We start from the raw sequence: 21,073 nt of genomic DNA on the forward strand, positions 1-21,073 counted from the left end.
CTGGCCGAAAAGCTGGCTGAACGGATTGAGGAGAGATGCGAACACATGGATGAGAGATGTTCTGCTACAATGGAGAATACTGGCGTGGAGACAGCTGTAGAGGATACCAGGCTCCAAAGACATTCATGAGACATATTGAACCTCGCTGATACTGGCAGAAACATACGGAGCGCCAACGTGGACTTGAGGAAGTTCCTCAATTCTCTTCTCCAAGAACGGGTCCAAGGTCCCTGACGTCTGCAAGAGAAGAGATGGCAGAGATGATCAAAACGCTCCTGTTCTTGGAAGAGGTCATGGGAATCCACACTTCCCAAGGGGCCTTCCCAAGCCATTCAGACCAGAATTCACCAAGCCCAGGTAAGCCTTTTCCCAGGTTTGGGCCTAGCTAGCAAGCACTTGCCTTCCCTCCCCTCCACACAGGCATCCATTTTGAAGGATCAGTAGCTGAGCTGCAATGAAGCCATTACGAGTAAAACAAGCCCCTCCTAGAATCAGAGTTCCTCCAGCTTCACACTCTGTGAACAACAGTGAACTCCTTAAAGGTCCAATAAACTTGGCTGAAATAGATAGGAATTGAATACTTAGCTCACACCTAGAAACGATGGCCTTCCGCTAGATTCAGCAAATGTTGTGCTTATGTCTTCCCTGGGGTGAAGGGAGTGTGGTAAGAGAGGGGAATCTGACTGAACTTGAATCTGTATTAGGCCTCAATTTTTCAAGACAGTATAGGTAAATAGTACAAGTCAGAAAGAGAACTGTACTGTAAAAGTCGCCAATGATATAAAAGACACAGCTTATGTGGATCGTCTTTCACTTGAGTCAAGCCCCCGTGGGCACTATATCATGCGGGTGCAGACTTGGTTGCGTTAAATGGCTTTACCCAACATGATCGGATGATTAAGCGTTCTCATCACTGATAGAAGAACACCTGGTTCTCCATAGACTAACATAATTGCAGCAGGGTTCTCCTAGCTAGAATGCCTCTAGGTGCTTTTGGATTCAAACCTAAATGTATATATTTGGTTTCTTTCCTCTTGTATTTTCCTAGAGAGGGATGTTACCCCTTGAAATGCCAATATTGGCCAGTAGGTGTCATTGGGAGTAAAGGGCACCAATGCACAAGTGTATCCAAGTTTGGGGGTTATTTCAAGTTTCCAATAGTTATTTCATGGTTCCTGTTGGTTTCGGAGGCTTCAACCGTAAAGAGCCGACATGAACCCTTTAACAGTTTGGACTGCCAATTTGCATTCTATCTGTCTAGGTTTTCCGTCGAGCTGACAAAATGTTACCAAAATTGACAAGTCTGGCTTCTAGGTCGATTGAGTGTGTTTCAAAAAATAACTTCATTTCCGTATAACTCCCAAAACATGTAAATGAATTCTTTTAAACTTCTTAAAGACTGCAAATGAGATATCAACACAATGTCAAAACAGGTGTATTCGGACCATCCCTCCCACCACGGCTGTATAGAAACAAAGAGCTAAGCAAATATCACATTTCTGTGAAATGTATCTGGATAGTGTTGATTCATCGATGCCCAGTTGGCAGAGAAGAAGTGCAACCTGCACTCACTCGCTCCCATGAACAGAGCAATGGAAACATCCACTCACCCAGCCCTTGGCACAGGACACTTGCCGAAGAGAGGTCTGTTACTTCCAAAGACAGGATGAGGCCTCAGGACACCTGGAAGCAGGAGAAGGCAAAGCAGGAAATGGAATCCAGTGAGGGTCTGACCCCTGGTGATGGAGCAACAAGGGTGAACCTCTGTTTAACTTGGACGCACACTCTCAAGCGGACAGGAGACATGGGATAGAAGGTGATGTGCTGAGATTTACAAGAGTGCACAGCAGATGCTTGGCTGACAGAACTCAAAGAAACCAGCGCAAAATATCCCCACAGTTGATTCGGAGTCCAAGATCCCAGCTGCCACATTTGAGGTAGCAGAGGCAACGTTCTGTGAGGGATAGGGCTACGAATGATGGCACACGCTGAGTCTCAGGGATCTGGAGTGCATTGTGGGATGTGGTGGGTCGAATCAAGAGAGCAAACCAAAATGTGTACCAATGATAAAGCATCAAAACTGGTCACGTGGTTGAGATTACCAATATGTCCCATGGCCACACCCAGTGCATCTGCAGGACCAGGGACCAATTGGGCATTTTGCCAATAGAGCACGTGTGGGGCTGAATCAGAGATATCGTTCATCTGGTCTGAGGGATCCAGGGGGCCTTGGTTTTGAAATCAGAATGAAAAGCCTTAGGATCTGCTACATTCATAACCTGGGCTGGGATTATGGTTTGGTTTGAGGCACAGGATGCGCAACAGCTGTGTGGTTGCCTTCGTGCACCCGTGCCACAAGGATGAGAGGACAAGGAAGAGTGGTCCAAGTCCACAGCGTTAGAAGAGGAAGCATTACCTACAGCATTATCTCCCTAAAGCGGATGCTACATTTTGGATGGCACCAGCACGGTACGGCACCGAGGACACCAAGGTAGGTCTGCGGGATCATTCCAGCAGGCCCTGATATGTGACATCCATAGATATGCTTCCACTGTTGTTTCTGTAGACAGAGAAGCTCTGAGAAGAACTGCTTTCATTGGCACATTCCCGTGGAACTACAAAGCACAAGCGCACTCTCAGTTTGCTGTTTTGGAAACACTCCAAAATGACATAGAGCAGAATGCAGAGCTGAGAACCTTTAAAAGCTTCATTTCCACAAGAGGAAGTGTCCTGCGCACTTTCAGAATTGTGAGATAAGCATTATCAAAATGAAGTTATGCAAATCGAAATAGTATTGGTTTTTCATCAAAACTAATGCAACAACAGCAATTGGAGATATACCAGACAACACACACAGGAACACGATATGGCATCAATGTCTAGGAGAAATTGTCCGCACAGAAATCCCATGGAATTGCGTAGAGCCAAAAGTCTAAAATTTTCACTTAACAAAGCCCTAGAAGTCCACATTACATACCTGATATTACCTGAGCAGTAGAGGTGAAGAAGTACAGTAAAAGAAACAGGAAGTACCATTTTCAGTTCCAAAGATATTGAAGGTCCAAAAGATAAGCTTTCAAACAACTAGACTGCAAAACGCTATCCAGACCATGTGTTGAAAATGGAGGTCAGGAAATCACTGAAAAACAACAGTGTCTCAGAATCACATAAGGCAGAATACCGGAAAAGGGGAAGAGAAAGTCTAAAGACGAGCCAAAAAATATCAGGAAACTCAATGGATGTGATAATATCAGGGCTAAAATTTAGTCGTAAGCAGACTAGATAATGCAGAGGGACGCGTGAATGACTGTGAAGACATGGGATCAGAAAAACCTCGGTCAGAAGCAGACATAGGAAAGCAAGTGCAAAGCAATGTAAACATTGCTGTTGAACCCTGGGTTAAGACAGGGCATGAAAGACTAGAATTCATAAGGGTCCCAGATGGAAAAGCAAGAGATAAGGAAACAAAAAATGTCTGAAAATTTATCTGTAGAAAAATCAGACTGAAACTTCCTGAAAGCCAAGAAAGAATCATGTATGCGAATTCAGGAATTACACAGCATCCAAAGGAGGTGGAATCCCAATAGACCTACCAGCAGCTGTATGATTCAAATCAACAAAGCTCACGAATATCACAGTGATTTACAATGCACCTGGAGGAAACAACATAGTCACAAGGGAACCTCAAGAGGGGATTCAGCTGATATCTCGGCAGCAATATTGCAGGAGAGGGAGGAGTGCCAGGACACAGACCATATCCTGAATGGCCAAATGCTGCCACCTAGGGGAGCCTATGCCACATGACCGCCAGTCCTAATAACGGCAGAGCTAGAAAATTCCACAAACCGGCAAATCTTAAAAGAATTCAGCAGTTCAAAACTTATCCTACAAGAATGGTTGAGAAATCTACCCTGAATAGAAAAGCAGCAAGATGAAATGGAAAGAAGAAACCATTATTGGAAATGCAAGAAGAGCATGAGTGGCAAAGAAGAAACAAGAAGAAGGCAAGGAGGACATCAAAACCCTAAAGATGGGAGAGGGAAGCAGGAAATCATAGGTGATTGGAAGCACTCTCTTAAGTGAATCAGCTTACTTGACTCTCTGTTTCAAGCTTAAGGAGAGATGCATGGCCTGTCGTGTTTGCAATACAAGCGAGAAGCAGACCAACAAAGAATCAAACCAACAAACAAACACCAAAATGGTACGGTTGGCTGATATTTACCAAGGGAACCATGATTATTCAAAAGAAAATACTTAAGGTGATGTCAAGGATCATTCAGCATGCATCGACCCATTATCGCGGCTTGCATGTACTCAGCACACTTGTATTCGGAGGCGTGCATTCATATTCGTAAATTTTGATTCATAAGAACATATCGTGACCTAACCCTAATGCCGATTTGGAATCAAATGGATTCCTAGTCCGTGATGTAGACTTGTATGTCTTCCAACAGGATGAAGGAATGCCATATTCTAGGCTACGTAGAGAAGAATTGTAAGAAGCCTATAACAAAGGCAAGTAGCTCTGCCAAAGTGTACTAAGAGCAAAAGAGACTGACAGCAAAGTGCACATTGGGGTTGGTTTCATTTCTTGGAATTTCAGCCCCCATGAAACCAATGGATCCATGTCCTGAGAGTGCGGGTGTTTCAGCAGAAATCAGGCGACGCATATGTATTCCGGGTGTACGGATATTATAGGAACATAAGTCTCCTTTAGTGGGTCTCTGTGTACTGTGAACTGTTAGAAAGTTTAAAGACGTGTGAAACCATCAACTGAAAAGGGACACACTTCCCTCCATTGGTACTGTGCATAGAGATCTGAACAAAAGGAAAGAGGGAAGAAGAAAGGCCCATGGGACGCTAGTGGGTAGAATCACATTTACCTTAGGAACTTCTCGTCGGATGCAGCCCCTCCCCCAACACTGACAAGATGCAGCAGCCATTGGGGATGGCAGTTAGCGGTTGGATTCCAGGTGGAATGTTGGTGTGTACCGCGAGGCTTGTTGTGGCTGTTGGATCCTAGGTAACCGGGCAGAGTTCTGTGGGTGGATCAGTGTGATGGAGGGGCTGCCGCCCTCTGTGGAGCTTGGCTTAGGTGTTTGGTCCGGGAAGCTGTGTAAGTTCGAGATACTGCTGCTGCCCAAAGACCTGAGGTCACAGGTCAGTTTCCAGAACCTGAAAGGGCAGACAGTGGAAGATCTGCCTGTCATCAGCTTACTGGTGAGGCTCCGAGGTACTTTCAGACTTGCCCAGTCCTGGTGAAGTCAACTTTAGGGGAGACACGAAGAGAAGCTGGCCGAAAAGCTGGCTGAACGGATTGAGGAGAGATGCGAACACATGGATGAGAGATGTTCTGCTACAATGGAGAATACTGGCGTGGAGACAGCTGTAGAGGATACCAGGCTCCAAAGACATTCATGAGACATATTGAACCTCGCTGATACTGGCAGAAACATACGGAGCGCCAACGTGGACTTGAGGAAGTTCCTCAATTCTCTTCTCCAAGAACGGGTCCAAGGTCCCTGACGTCTGCAAGAGAAGAGATGGCAGAGATGATCAAAACGCTCCTGTTCTTGGAAGAGGTCATGGGAATCCACACTTCCCAAGGGGCCTTCCCAAGCCATTCAGACCAGAATTCACCAAGCCCAGGTAAGCCTTTTCCCAGGTTTGGGCCTAGCTAGCAAGCACTTGCCTTCCCTCCCCTCCACACAGGCATCCATTTTGAAGGATCAGTAGCTGAGCTGCAATGAAGCCATTACGAGTAAAACAAGCCCCTCCTAGAATCAGAGTTCCTCCAGCTTCACACTCTGTGAACAACAGTGAACTCCTTAAAGGTCCAATAAACTTGGCTGAAATAGATAGGAATTGAATACTTAGCTCACACCTAGAAACGATGGCCTTCCGCTAGATTCAGCAAATGTTGTGCTTATGTCTTCCCTGGGGTGAAGGGAGTGTGGTAAGAGAGGGGAATCTGACTGAACTTGAATCTGTATTAGGCCTCAATTTTTCAAGACAGTATAGGTAAATAGTACAAGTCAGAAAGAGAACTGTACTGTAAAAGTCGCCAATGATATAAAAGACACAGCTTATGTGGATCGTCTTTCACTTGAGTCAAGCCCCCGTGGGCACTATATCATGCGGGTGCAGACTTGGTTGCGTTAAATGGCTTTACCCAACATGATCGGATGATTAAGCGTTCTCATCACTGATAGAAGAACACCTGGTTCTCCATAGACTAACATAATTGCAGCAGGGTTCTCCTAGCTAGAATGCCTCTAGGTGCTTTTGGATTCAAACCTAAATGTATATATTTGGTTTCTTTCCTCTTGTATTTTCCTAGAGAGGGATGTTACCCCTTGAAATGCCAATATTGGCCAGTAGGTGTCATTGGGAGTAAAGGGCACCAATGCACAAGTGTATCCAAGTTTGGGGGTTATTTCAAGTTTCCAATAGTTATTTCATGGTTCCTGTTGGTTTCGGAGGCTTCAACCGTAAAGAGCCGACATGAACCCTTTAACAGTTTGGACTGCCAATTTGCATTCTATCTGTCTAGGTTTTCCGTCGAGCTGACAAAATGTTACCAAAATTGACAAGTCTGGCTTCTAGGTCGATTGAGTGTGTTTCAAAAAATAACTTCATTTCCGTATAACTCCCAAAACATGTAAATGAATTCTTTTAAACTTCTTAAAGACTGCAAATGAGATATCAACACAATGTCAAAACAGGTGTATTCGGACCATCCCTCCCACCACGGCTGTATAGAAACAAAGAGCTAAGCAAATATCACATTTCTGTGAAATGTATCTGGATAGTGTTGATTCATCGATGCCCAGTTGGCAGAGAAGAAGTGCAACCTGCACTCACTCGCTCCCATGAACAGAGCAATGGAAACATCCACTCACCCAGCCCTTGGCACAGGACACTTGCCGAAGAGAGGTCTGTTACTTCCAAAGACAGGATGAGGCCTCAGGACACCTGGAAGCAGGAGAAGGCAAAGCAGGAAATGGAATCCAGTGAGGGTCTGACCCCTGGTGATGGAGCAACAAGGGTGAAACTCTGTTTAACATGGACGCACACTCTCAAGCGGACAGGAGACATGGGATAGAAGGTGATGTGCTGAGATTTACAAGAGTGCACAGCAGATGCTTGGCTGACAGAACTCAAAGAAACCAGCGCAAAATATCCCCACAGTTGATTCGGAGTCCAAGATCCCAGCTGCCACATTTGAGGTAGCAGAGGCAACGTTCTGTGAGGGATAGGGCTACGAATGATGGCAAACGCTGAGTCTCAGGGATCTGGAGTGCATTGTGGGATGTGGTGGGTCGAATCAAGAGAGCAAACCAAAATGTGTACCAATGATAAAGCATCAAAACTGGTCACGTGGTTGAGATTACCAATATGTCCCATGGCCACAGCCAGTGCATCTGCAGGACCAGGGACCAATTGGGCATTTTGCCAATAGAGCACGTGTGGGGCTGAATCAGAGATATCGTTCATCTGGTCTGAGGGATCCAGGGGGCCTTGGTTTTGAAATCAGAATGAAAAGACTTAGGATCTGCTACATTCATAACCTGGGCTGGGATTATGGTTTGGTTTGAGGCACAGGATGCGCAACAGCTGTGTGGTTGCCTTCGTGCACCTGTGCCACAAGGATGAGAGGACAAGGAAGAGTGGTCCAAGTCCACAGCGTTAGAAGAGGAAGCATTACCTACAGCATTATCTCCCTAAAGCGGATGCTACATTTTGGATGGCACCAGCACGGTACGGCACCGAGGACACCAAGGTAGGTCTGCGGGATCATTCCAGCAGGCCCTGATATGTGACATCCATAGATATGCATTCCACTGGTGTTTCTGTAGACAGAGAAGCTCTGAGAAGAACTGCTTTCATTGGCACATTCCCGTGGAACTACAAAGCACAAGCGCACTCTCAGTTTGCTGTTTTGGAAACACTCCAAAATGACATAGAGCAGAATGCAGAGCTGAGAACCTTTAAAAGCTTCATTTCCACAAGAGGAAGTGTCCTGCGCACTTTCAGAATTGTGAGATAAGCATTATCAAAATGAAGTTATGCAAATCGAAATAGTATTGGTTTTTCATCAAAACTAATGCAACAACAGCAATTGGAGATATACCAGACAACACACACAGGAACACGATATGGCATCAATGTCTAGGAGAAATTGTCCGCACAGAAATCCCATGGAATTGCGTAGAGCCAAAAGTCTAAAATTTTCACTTAACAAAGCCCTAGAAGTCCACATTACATACCTGATATTACCTGAGCAGTAGAGGTGAAGAAGTACAGTAAAAGAAACAGGAAGTACCATTTTCAGTTCCAAAGATATTGAAGGCCCAAAAGATAAGCTTTCAAACAACTAGACTGCAAAACGCTATCCAGACCATGTGTTGAAAATGGAGGTCAGGAAATCACTGAAAAACAACAGTGTCTCAGAATCACATAAGGCAGAATACCGGAAAAGGGGAAGAGAAAGTCTAAAGACGAGCCAAAAAATATCAGGAAACTCAATGGATGTGATAATATCAGGGCTAAAATTTAGTCGTAAGCAGACTAGATAATGCAGAGGGACGCGTGAATGACTGTGAAGACATGGGATCAGAAAAACCTCGGTCAGAAGCAGACATAGGAAAGCAAGTGCAAAGCAATGTAAACATTGCTGTTGAACCCTGGGTTAAGACAGGGCATGAAAGACTAGAATTCATAAGGGTCCCAGATGGAAAAGCAAGAGATAAGGAAACAAAAAATGTCTGAAAATTTATCTGTAGAAAAATCAGACTGAAACTTCCTGAAAGCCAAGAAAGAATCATGTATGCGAATTCAGGAATTACACAGCATCCAAAGGAGGTGGAATCCCAATAGACCTACCAGCAGCTGTATGATTCAAATCAACAAAGCTCACGAATATCACAGTGATTTACAATGCACCTGGAGGAAACAACATAGTCACAAGGGAACCTCAAGAGGGGATTCAGCTGATATCTCGGCAGCAATATTGCAGGAGAGGGAGGAGTGCCAGGACACAGACCATATCCTGAATGGCCAAATGCTGCCACCTAGGGGAGCCTATGCCACATGACCGCCAGTCCTAATAACGGCAGAGCTAGAAAATTCCACAAACCGGCAAATCTTAAAAGAATTCAGCAGTTCAAAACTTATCCTACAAGAATGGTTGAGAAATCTACCCTGAATAGAAAAGCAGCAAGATGAAATGGAAAGAAGAAACCATTATTGGAAATGCAAGAAGAGCATGAGTGGCAAAGAAGAAACAAGAAGAAGGCAAGGAGGACATCAAAACCCTAAAGATGGGAGAGGGAAGCAGGAAATCATAGGTGATTGGAAGCACTCTCTTAAGTGAATCAGCTTATTTGACTCTCTGTTTCAAGCTTAAGGAGAGATGCATGGCCTGTCGTGTTTGCAATACAAGCGAGAAGCAGACCAACAAAGAATCAAACCAACAAACAAACACCAAAATGGTACGGTTGGCTGATATTTACCAAGGGAACCATGATTATTCAAAAGAAAATACTTAAGGTGATGTCAAGGATCATTCAGCATGCATCGACCCATTATCGCGGCTTGCATGTACTCAGCACACTTGTATTCGGAGGCGTGCATTCATATTCGTAAATTTTGATTCATAAGAACATATCGTGACCTAACCCTAATGCCGATTTGGAATCAAATGGATTCCTAGTCCGTGATGTAGACTTGTATGTCTTCCAACAGGATGAAGGAATGCCATATTCTAGGCTACGTAGAGAAGAATTGTAAGAAGCCTATAACAAAGGCAAGTAGCTCTGCCAAAGTGTACTAAGAGCAAAAGAGACTGACAGCAAAGTGCACATTGGGGTTGGTTTCATTTCTTGGAATTTCAGCCCCCATGAAACCAATGGATCCATGTCCTGAGAGTGCGGGTGTTTCAGCAGAAATCAGGCGACGCATATGTATTCCGGGTGTACGGATATTATAGGAACATAAGTCTCCTTTAGTGGGTCTCTGTGTACTGTGAACTGTTAGAAAGTTTAAAGACGTGTGAAACCATCAACTGAAAAGGGACACACTTCCCTCCATTGGTACTGTGCATAGAGATCTGAACAAAAGGAAAGAGGGAAGAAGAAAGGCCCATGGGACGCTAGTGGGTAGAATCACATTTACCTTAGGAACTTCTCGTCGGATGCAGCCCCTCCCCCAACACTGACAAGATGCAGCAGCCATTGGGGATGGCAGTTAGCGGTTGGATTCCAGGTGGAATGTTGGTGTGTACCGCGAGGCTTGTTGTGGCTGTTGGATCCTAGGTAACCGGGCAGAGTTCTGTGGGTGGATCAGTGTGATGGAGGGGCTGCCGCCCTCTGTGGAGCTTGGCTTAGGTGTTTGGTCCGGGAAGCTGTGTAAGTTCGAGATACTGCTGCTGCCCAAAGACCTGAGGTCACAGGTCAGTTTCCAGAACCTGAAAGGGCAGACAGTGGAAGATCTGCCTGTCATCAGCTTACTGGTGAGGCTCCGAGGTACTTTCAGACTTGCCCAGTCCTGGTGAAGTCAACTTTAGGGGAGACACGAAGAGAAGCTGGCCGAAAAGCTGGCTGAACGGATTGAGGAGAGATGCGAACACATGGATGAGAGATGTTCTGCTACAATGGAGAATACTGGCGTGGAGACAGCTGTAGAGGATACCAGGCTCCAAAGACATTCATGAGACATATGGAACCTCGCTGATACTGGCAGAAACATACGGAGCGCCAACGTGGACTTGAGGAAGTTCCTCAATTCTCTTCTCCAAGAACGGGTCCAAGGTCCCTGACGTCTGCAAGAGAAGAGATGGCAGAGATGATCAAAACGCTCCTGTTCTTGGAAGAGGTCATGGGAATCCACACTTCCCAAGGGGCCTTCCCAAGCCATTCAGACCAGAATTCACCAAGCCCAGGTAAGCCTTTTCCCAGGTTTGGGCCTAGCTAGCAAGCACTTGCCTTCCCTCCCCTCCACACAGGCATCCATTTTGAAGGATCAGTAGCTGAGCTGCAATGAAGCCATTACGAGTAAAACAAGCCCCTCCTAGAATCAGAGTTCCTCCAGCTTCACACTCTGTGAACAACAGTGAACTCCTTAAAGGTCCAATAAACTTGGCTGAAATAGATAGGAATTGAATACTTAGCTCACACCTAGAAACGATGGCCTTCCGCTAGATTCAGCAAATGTTGTGCTTATGTCTTCCCTGGGGTGAAGGGAGTGTGGTAAGAGAGGGGAATCTGACTGAACTTGAATCTGTATTAGGCCTCAATTTTTCAAGACAGTATAGGTAAATAGTACAAGTCAGAAAGAGAACTGTACTGTAAAAGTCGCCAATGATATAAAAGACACAGCTTATGTGGATCGTCTTTCACTTGAGTCAAGCCCCCGTGGGCACTATATCATGCGGGTGCAGACTTGGTTGCGTTAAATGGCTTTACCCAACATGATCGGATGATTAAGCGTTCTCATCACTGATAGAAGAACACCTGGTTCTCCATAGACTAACATAATTGCAGCAGGGTTCTCCTAGCTAGAATGCCTCTAGGTGCTTTTGGATTCAAACCTAAATGTATATATTTGGTTTCTTTCCTCTTGTATTTTCCTAGAGAGGGATGTTACCCCTTGAAATGCCAATATTGGCCAGTAGGTGTCATTGGGAGTAAAGGGCACCAATGCACAAGTGTATCCAAGTTTGGGGGTTATTTCAAGTTTCCAATAGTTATTTCATGGTTCCTGTTGGTTTCGGAGGCTTCAACCGTAAAGAGCCGACATGAACCCTTTAACAGTTTGGACTGCCAATTTGCATTCTATCTGTCTAGGTTTTCCGTCGAGCTGACAAAATGTTACCAAAATTGACAAGTCTGGCTTCTAGGTCGATTGAGTGTGTTTCAAAAAATAACTTCATTTCCGTATAACTCCCAAAACATGTAAATGAATTCTTTTAAACTTCTTAAAGACTGCAAATGAGATATCAACACAATGTCAAAACAGGTGTATTCGGACCATCCCTCCCACCACGGCTGTATAGAAACAAAGAGCTAAGCAAATATCACATTTCTGTGAAATGTATCTGGATAGTGTTGATTCATCGATGCCCAGTTGGCAGAGAAGAAGTGCAACCTGCACTCACTCGCTCCCATGAACAGAGCAATGGAAACATCCACTCACCCAGCCCTTGGCACAGGACACTTGCCGAAGAGAGGTCTGTTACTTCCAAAGACAGGATGAGGCCTCAGGACACCTGGAAGCAGGAGAAGGCAAAGCAGGAAATGGAATCCAGTGAGGGTCTGACCCCTGGTGATGGAGCAACAAGGGTGAAACTCTGTTTAACATGGACGCACACTCTCAAGCGGACAGGAGACATGGGATAGAAGGTGATGTGCTGAGATTTACAAGAGTGCACAGCAGATGCTTGGCTGACAGAACTCAAAGAAACCAGCGCAAAATATCCCCACAGTTGATTCGGAGTCCAAGATCCCAGCTGCCACATTTGAGGTAGCAGAGGCAACGTTCTGTGAGGGATAGGGCTACGAATGATGGCAAACGCTGAGTCTCAGGGATCTGGAGTGCATTGTGGGATGTGGTGGGTCGAATCAAGAGAGCAAACCAAAATGTGTACCAATGATAAAGCATCAAAACTGGTCACGTGGTTGAGATTACCAATATGTCCCATGGCCACAGCCAGTGCATCTGCAGGACCAGGGACCAATTGGGCATTTTGCCAATAGAGCACGTGTGGGGCTGAATCAGAGATATCGTTCATCTGGTCTGAGGGATCCAGGGGGCCTTGGTTTTGAAATCAGAATGAAAAGACTTAGGATCTGCTACATTCATAACCTGGGCTGGGATTATGGTTTGGTTTGAGGCACAGGATGCGCAACAGCTGTGTGGTTGCCTTCGTGCACCTGTGCCACAAGGATGAGAGGACAAGGAAGAGTGGTCCAAGTCCACAGCGTTAGAAGAGGAAGCATTACCTACAGCATTATCTCCCTAAAGCGGATGCTACATTTTGGATGGCACCAGCACGGTACGGCACCGAGGACACCAAGGTAGGTCTGCGGGATCATTCCAGCAGGCCCTGATATGTGACATCCATAGATATGCATTCCACTGGTGTTTCTGTAGACAGAGAAGCTCTGAGAAGAACTGCTTTCATTGGCACATTCCCGTGGAACTACAAAGCACAAGCGCACTCTCAGTTTGCTGTTTTGGAAACACTCCAAAATGACATAGAGCAGAATGCAGAGCTGAGAACCTTTAAAAGCTTCATTTCCACAAGAGGAAGTGTCCTGCGCACTTTCAGAATTGTGAGATAAGCATTATCAAAATGAAGTTATGCAAATCGAAATAGTATTGGTTTTTCATCAAAACTAATGCAACAACAGCAATTGGAGATATACCAGACAACACACACAGGAACACGATATGGCATCAATGTCTAGGAGAAATTGTCCGCACAGAAATCCCATGGAATTGCGTAGAGCCAAAAGTCTAAAATTTTCACTTAACAAAGCCCTAGAAGTCCACATTACATACCTGATATTACCTGAGCAGTAGAGGTGAAGAAGTACAGTAAAAGAAACAGGAAGTACCATTTTCAGTTCCAAAGATATTGAAGGCCCAAAAGATAAGCTTTCAAACAACTAGACTGCAAAACGCTATCCAGACCATGTGTTGAAAATGGAGGTCAGGAAATCACTGAAAAACAACAGTGTCTCAGAATCACATAAGGCAGAATACCGGAAAAGGGGAAGAGAAAGTCTAAAGACGAGCCAAAAAATATCAGGAAACTCAATGGATGTGATAATATCAGGGCTAAAATTTAGTCGTAAGCAGACTAGATAATGCAGAGGGACGCGTGAATGACTGTGAAGACATGGGATCAGAAAAACCTCGGTCAGAAGCAGACATAGGAAAGCAAGTGCAAAGCAATGTAAACATTGCTGTTGAACCCTGGGTTAAGACAGGGCATGAAAGACTAGAATTCATAAGGGTCCCAGATGGAAAAGCAAGAGATAAGGAAACAAAAAATGTCTGAAAATTTATCTGTAGAAAAATCAGACTGAAACTTCCTGAAAGCCAAGAAAGAATCATGTATGCGAATTCAGGAATTACACAGCATCCAAAGGAGGTGGAATCCCAATAGACCTACCAGCAGCTGTATGATTCAAATCAAACAAAGCTCACGAATATCACAGTGATTTAAAATGCACCTGGAGGAAACAACATAGTCACAAGGGAACCTCAAGAGGGGATTCAGCTGATATCTCGGCAGCAATATTGCAGGAGAGGGAGGAGTGCCAGGACAAAGACCATATCCTGAATGGCCAAATGCTGCCACCTAGGGGAGCCTATGCCACATGACCGCCAGTCCTAATAACGGCAGAGCTAGAAAATTCCACAAACCGGCAAATCTTAAAAGATTTCAGCAGTTCAAAACTTATCCTACAAGAATGGTTGAGAAATCTACCCTGAATAGAAAAGCAGCAAGATGAAATGGAAAGAAGAAACCATTATTGGAAATGCAAGAAGAGCATGAGTGGCAAAGAAGAAACAAGAAGAAGGCAAGGAGGACATCAAAACCCTAAAGATGGGAGAGGGAAGCAGGAAATCATAGGTGATTGGAAGCACTCTCTTAAGTGAATCAGCTTATTTGACTCTCTGTTTCAAGCTTAAGGAGAGATGCATGGCCTGTCGTGTTTGCAATACAAGCGAGAAGCAGACCAACAAAGAATCAAACCAACAAACAAACACCAAAATGGTACGGTTGGCTGATATTTACCAAGGGAACCATGATTATTCAAAAGAAAATACTTAAGGTGATGTCAAGGATCATTCAGCATGCATCGACCCATTATCGCGGCTTGCATGTACTCAGCACACTTGTATTCGGAGGCGTGCATTCATATTCGTAAATTTTGATTCATAAGAACATATCGTGACCTAACCCTAATGCCGATTTGGAATCAAATGGATTCCTAGTCCGTGATGTAGACTTGTATGTCTTCCAACAGGATGAAGGAATGCCATATTCTAGGCTACGTAGAGAAGAATTGTAAGAAGCCTATAACAAAGGCAAGTAGCTCTGCCAAAGTGTACTAAGAGCAAAAGAGACTGACAGCAAAGTGCACATTGGGGTTGGTTTCATTTCTTGGAATTTCAGCCCCCATGAAACCAATGGATCCATGTCCTGAGAGTGCGGGTGTTTCAGCAGAAATCAGGCGACGCATATGTATTCCGGGTGTACGGATATTATAGGAACATAAGTCTCCTTTAGTGGGTCTCTGTGTACTGTGAACTGTTAGAAAGTTTAAAGACGTGTGAAACCATCAACTGAAAAGGGGCACACTTCCCTCCATTGGTACTGTGCATAGAGATCTGAACAAAAGGAAAGAGGGAAGAAGAAAGGCCCATGGGACGCTAGTGGGTAGAATCACATTTACCTTAGGAACTTCTCGTCGGATGCAGCCCCTCCCCCAACACTGACAAGATGCAGCAGCCATTGGGGATGGCAGTTAGCGGTTGGATTCCAGGTGGAATGTTGGTGTGTACCGCGAGGCTTGTTGTGGCTGTTGGATCCTAGGTAACCGGGCAGAGTTCTGTGGGTGGATCAGTGTGATGGAGGGGCTGCCGCCCTCTGTGGAGCTTGGCTTAGGTGTTTGGTCCGGGAAGCTGTGTAAGTTCGAGATACTGCTGCTGCCCAAAGACCTGAGGTCACAGGTCAGTTTCCAGAACCTGAAAGGGCAGACAGTGGAAGATCTGCCTGTCATCAGCTTACTGGTGAGGCTCCGAGGTACTTTCAGACTTGCCCAGTCCTGGTGAAGTCAACTTTAGGGGAGACACGAAGAGAAGCTGGCCGAAAAGCTGGCTGAACGGATTGAGGAGAGATGCGAACACATGGATGAGAGATGTTCTGCTACAATGGAGAATACTGGCGTGGAGACAGCTGTAGAGGATACCAGGCTCCAAAGACATTCATGAGACATATTGAACCTCGCTGATACTGGCAGAAACATACGGAGTGCCAACGTGGACTTGAGGAAGTTCCTCAATTCTCTTCTCCAAGAACGGGTCCAAGGTCCCTGACGTCTGCAAGAGAAGAGATGGCAGAGATGATCAAAACGCTCCTGTTCTTGGAAGAGGTCATGGGAATCCACACTTCCCAAGGGGCCTTCCCAAGCCATTCAGACCAGAATTCACCAAGCCCAGGTAAGCCTTTTCCCAGGTTTGGGCCTAGCTAGCAAGCACTTGCCTTCCCTCCCCTCCACACAGGCATCCATTTTGAAGGATCAGTAGCTGAGCTGCAATGAAGCCATTACGAGTAAAACAAGCCCCTCCTAGAATCAGAGTTCCTCCAGCTTCACACTCTGTGAACAACAGTGAACTCCTTAAAGGTCCAATAAACTTGGCTGAAATAGATAGGAATTGAATACTTAGCTCACACCTAGAAACGATGGCCTTCCGCTAGATTCAGCAAATGTTGTGCTTATGTCTTCCCTGGGGTGAAGGGAGTGTGGTAAGAGAGGGGAATCTGACTGAACTTGAATCTGTATTAGGCCTCAATTTTTCAAGACAGTATAGGTAAATAGTACAAGTCAGAAAGAGAACTGTACTGTAAAAGTCGCCAATGATATAAAAGACACAGCTTATGTGGATCGTCTTTCACTTGAGTCAAGCCCCCTTGGGCACTATATCATGCGGGTGCAGACTTGGTTGCGTTAAATGGCTTTACCCAACATGATCGGATGATTAAGCGTTCTCATCACTGATAGAAGAACACCTGGTTCTCCATAGACTAGCATAATTGCAGCAGGGTTCTCCTAGATAGAATGCCTCTAGGTGCTTTTGGATTCAAACCTAAATGTATATATTTGGTTTCTTTCCTCTTGTATTTTCCTAGAGAGGGATGTTACCCCTTGAAATGCCAATATTGGCCAGTAGGTGTCTTTGGGAGTAAAGGGCACCAATGCACAAGTGTATCCAAGTTTGGGGGTTATTTCAAGTTTCCAATAGTTATTTCATGGTTCCTGTTGGTTTCGGAGGCTTCAACCGTAAAGAGCCGACATGAACCCTTTAACAGTTTGGACTGCCAATTTGCATTCTATCTGTCTAGGTTTTCCGTCGAGCTGACAAAATGTTACCAAAATTGACAAGTCTGGCTTCTAGGTCGATTGAGTGTGTTTCAAAAAATAACTTCATTTCCGTATAACTCCCAAAACATGTAAATGAATTCTTTTAAACTTCTTAAAGACTGCAAATGAGATATCAACACAATGTCAAAACAGGTGTATTCGGACCATCCCTCCCACCACGGCTGTATAGAAACAAAGAGCTAAGCAAATATCACATTTCTGTGAAATGTATCTGGATAGTGTTGATTCATCGATGCCCAGTTGGCAGAGAAGAAGTGCAACCTGCACTCACTCGCTCCCATGAACAGAGCAATGGAAACATCCACTCACCCAGCCCTTGGCACAGGACACTTGCCGAAGAGAGGTCTGTTACTTCCAAAGACAGGATGAGGCCTCAGGACACCTGGAAGCAGGAGAAGGCAAAGCAGGAAATGGAATCCAGTGAGGGTCTGACCCCTGGTGATGGAGCAACAAGGGTGAAACTCTGTTTAACTTGGACGCACACTCTCAAGCGGACAGGAGACATGGGATAGAAGGTGATGTGCTGAGATTTACAAGAGTGCACAGCAGATGCTTGGCTGACAGAACTCAAAGAAACCAGCACAAAATATCCCCACAGTTGATTCGGAGTCCAAGATCCCAGCTGCCACATTTGAGGTAGCAGAGGCAACGTTCTGTGAGGGATAGGGCTACGAATGATGGCACACGCTGAGTCTCAGGGATCTGGAGTGCATTGTGGGATGTGGTGGGTCGAATCAAGAGAGCAAACCAAAATGTGTACCAATGATAAAGCATCAAAACTGGTCACGTGGTTGAGATTACCAATATGTCCCATGGCCACAGCCAGTGCATCTGCAGGACCAGGGACCAATTGGGCATTTTGCCAATAGAGCACGTGTGGGGCTGACTCAGAGATATCGTTCATCTGGTCTGAGGGATCCAGGGGGCCTTGGTTTTGAAATCAGAATGAAAAGACTTAGGATCTGCTACATTCATAACCTGGGCTGGGATTATGGTTTGGTTTGAGGCACAGGATGCGCAACAGCTGTGTGGTTGCCTTCGTGCACCTGTGCCACAAGGATGAGAGGACAAGGAAGAGTGGTCCAAGTCCACAGCGTTAGAAGAGGAAGCATTACCTACAGCATTATCTCCCTAAAGCGGATGCTACATTTTGGATGGCACCAGCACGGTACGGCACCGAGGACACCAAGGTAGGTCTGCGGGATCATTCCAGCAGGCCCTGATATGTGACATCCATAGATATGCATTCCACTGGTGTTTCTGTAGACAAAGAAGCTCTGAGAAGAACTGCTTTCATTGGGACATTCCCGTGGAACTACAAAGCACAAGCGCACTCTCAGTTTGCTGTTTTGGAAACACTCCAAAATGACATAGAGCAGAATGCAGAGCTGAGAACCTTTAAAAGCTTCATTTCCACAAGAGGAAGTGTCCTGCGCACTTTCAGAATTGTGAGATAAGCATTATCAAAATGAAGTTATGCAAATCGAAATAGTATTGGTTTTTCATCAAAACTAATGCAACAACAGCAATTGGAGATATACCAGACAACACACACAGGAACACGATATGGCATCAATGTCTAGGAGAAATTGTCCGCACAGAAATCCCATGGAATTGCGTAGAGCCAAAAGTCTAAAATTTTCACTTAACAAAGCCCTAGAAGTCCATATTACATACCTGATATTACCTGAGCAGTAGAGGTGAAGAAGTACAGTAAAAGAAACAGGAAGTACCATTTTCAGTTCCAAAGATATTGAAGGCCCAAAAGATAAGCTTTCAAACAACTAGACTGCAAAACGCTATCCAGACCATGTGTTGAAAATGGAGGTCAGGAAATCACTGAAAAACAACAGTGTCTCAGAATCACATAAGGCAGAATACCGGAAAAGGGGAAGAGAAAGTCTAAAGACGAGCCAAAAAATATCAGGAAACTCAATGGATGTGATAATATCAGGGCTAAAATTTAGTCGTAAGCAGACTAGATAATGCAGAGGGACGCGTGAATGACTGTGAAGACATGGGATCAGAAAAACCTCGGTCAGAAGCAGACATAGGAAAGCAAGTGCAAAGCAATGTAAACATTGCTGTTGAACCCTGGGTTAAGACAGGGCATGAAAGACTAGAATTCATAAGGGTCCCAGATGGAAAAGCAAGAGATAAGGAAACAAAAAATGTCTGAAAATTTATCTGTAGAAAAATCAGACTGAAACTTCCTGAAAGCCAAGAAAGAATCATGTATGCGAATTCAGGAATTACACAGCATCCAAAGGAGGTGGAATCCCAATAGACCTACCAGCAGCTGTATGATTCAAATCAACAAAGCTCACGAATATCACAGTGATTTAAAATGCACCTGGAGGAAACAACATAGTCACAAGGGAACCTCAAGAGGGGATTCAGCTGATATCTCGGCAGCAATATTGCAGGAGAGGGAGGAGTGCCAGGACACAGACCATATCCTGAATGGCCAAATGCTGCCACCTAGGGGAGCCTATGCCACATGACCGCCAGTCCTAATAACGGCAGAGCTAGAAAATTCCACAAACCGGCAAATCTTAAAAGAATTCAGCAGTTCAAAACTTATCCTACAAGAATGGTTGAGAAATCTACCCTGAATAGAAAAGCAGCAAGATGAAATGGAAAGAAGAAACCATTATTGGAAATGCAAGAAGAGCATGAGTGGCAAAGAAGAAACAAGAAGAAGGCAAGGAGGACATCAAAACCCTAAAGATGGGAGAGGGAAGCAGGAAATCATAGGTGATTGGAAGCACTCTCTTAAGTGAATCAGCTTATTTGACTCTCTGTTTCAAGCTTAAGGAGAGATGCATGGCCTGTCGTGTTTGCAATACAAGCGAGAAGCAGACCAACAAAGAATCAAACCAACAAACAAACACCAAAATGGTACGGTTGGCTGATATTTACCAAGGGAACCATGATTATTCAAAAGAAAATACTTAAGGTGATGTCAAGGATCATTCAGCATGCATCGACCCATTATCGCGGCTTGCATGTACTCAGCACACTTGTATTCGGAGGCGTGCATTCATATTCGTAAATTTTGATTCATAAGAACATATCGTGACCTAACCCTAATGCCGATTTGGAATCAAATGGATTCCTAGTCCGTGATGTAGACTTGTATGTCTTCCAACAGGATGAAGGAATGCCATATTCTAGGCTACGTAGAGAAGAATTGTAAGAAGCCTATAACAAAGGCAAGTAGCTCTGCCAAAGTGTACTAAGAGCAAAAGAGACTGACAGCAAAGTGCACATTGGGGTTGGTTTCATTTCTTGGAATTTCAGCCCCCATGAAACCAATGGATCCATGTCCTGAGAGTGCGGGTGTTTCAGCAGAAATCAGGCGACGCATATGTATTCCGGGTGTACGGATATTATAGGAACATAAGTCTCCTTTAGTGGGTCTCTGTGTACTGTGAACTGTTAGAAAGTTTAAAGACGTGTGAAACCATCAACTGAAAAGGGACACACTTCCCTCCATTGGTACTGTGCATAGAGATCTGAACAAAAGGAAAGAGGGAAGAAGAAAGGCCCATGGGACGCTAGTGGGTAGAATCACATTTACCTTAGGAACTTCTCGTCGGATGCAGCCCCTCCCCCAACACTGACAAGATGCAGCAGCCATTGGGGATGGCAGTTAGCGGTTGGATTCCAGGTGGAATGTTGGTGTGTACCGCGAGGCTTGTTGTGGCTGTTGGATCCTAGGTAACCGGGCAGAGTTCTGTGGGTGGATCAGTGTGATGGAGGGGCTGCCGCCCTCTGTGGAGCTTGGCTTAGGTGTTTGGTCCGGGAAGCTGTGTAAGTTCGAGATACTGCTGCTGCCCAAAGACCTGAGGTCACAGGTCAGTTTCCAGAACCTGAAAGGGCAGACAGTG

At 45.0% G+C, this 21,073-nt stretch overlaps 4 long non-coding RNA genes across 4 annotated transcripts; all 4 read right to left on the reverse strand.

The window, feature by feature from the left end:
- Positions 1 to 35: 35 nt before the first annotated feature.
- Positions 36 to 5,021, reverse strand: LOC140693081 (uncharacterized). Its single transcript, XR_012068736.1, has 3 exons — positions 4,884 to 5,021; positions 1,611 to 1,683; positions 36 to 237 (listed from the first exon to the last, which is right to left on the reverse strand). It is a non-coding gene; the product is annotated as an uncharacterized lncRNA (long non-coding RNA).
- A 306-nt stretch (positions 5,022 to 5,327) lies between these two features.
- Positions 5,328 to 10,314, reverse strand: LOC140693082 (uncharacterized). The gene is made up of 3 exons (XR_012068737.1): positions 10,177 to 10,314; positions 6,903 to 6,975; positions 5,328 to 5,529 (listed from the first exon to the last, which is right to left on the reverse strand). It is a non-coding gene; the product is annotated as an uncharacterized lncRNA (long non-coding RNA).
- Positions 10,315 to 10,683: 369 nt separating this feature from the next.
- LOC140693100 (uncharacterized) lies at positions 10,684 to 15,608 on the reverse strand. The gene is made up of 3 exons (XR_012068756.1): positions 15,471 to 15,608; positions 12,196 to 12,268; positions 10,684 to 10,822 (listed from the first exon to the last, which is right to left on the reverse strand). It is a non-coding gene; the product is annotated as an uncharacterized lncRNA (long non-coding RNA).
- A 314-nt stretch (positions 15,609 to 15,922) lies between these two features.
- Positions 15,923 to 20,848, reverse strand: LOC140693086 (uncharacterized). The gene is made up of 3 exons (XR_012068742.1): positions 20,764 to 20,848; positions 17,490 to 17,562; positions 15,923 to 16,116 (listed from the first exon to the last, which is right to left on the reverse strand). It is a non-coding gene; the product is annotated as an uncharacterized lncRNA (long non-coding RNA).
- Between the last annotated feature and the right edge of the window lie 225 nt (positions 20,849 to 21,073).

This window comes from Vicugna pacos, unplaced genomic scaffold (genome assembly GCF_048564905.1).
Source record: "Vicugna pacos unplaced genomic scaffold, VicPac4 scaffold_19, whole genome shotgun sequence".
NCBI classification, from domain to species: Eukaryota; Metazoa; Chordata; class Mammalia; order Artiodactyla; family Camelidae; genus Vicugna; species Vicugna pacos.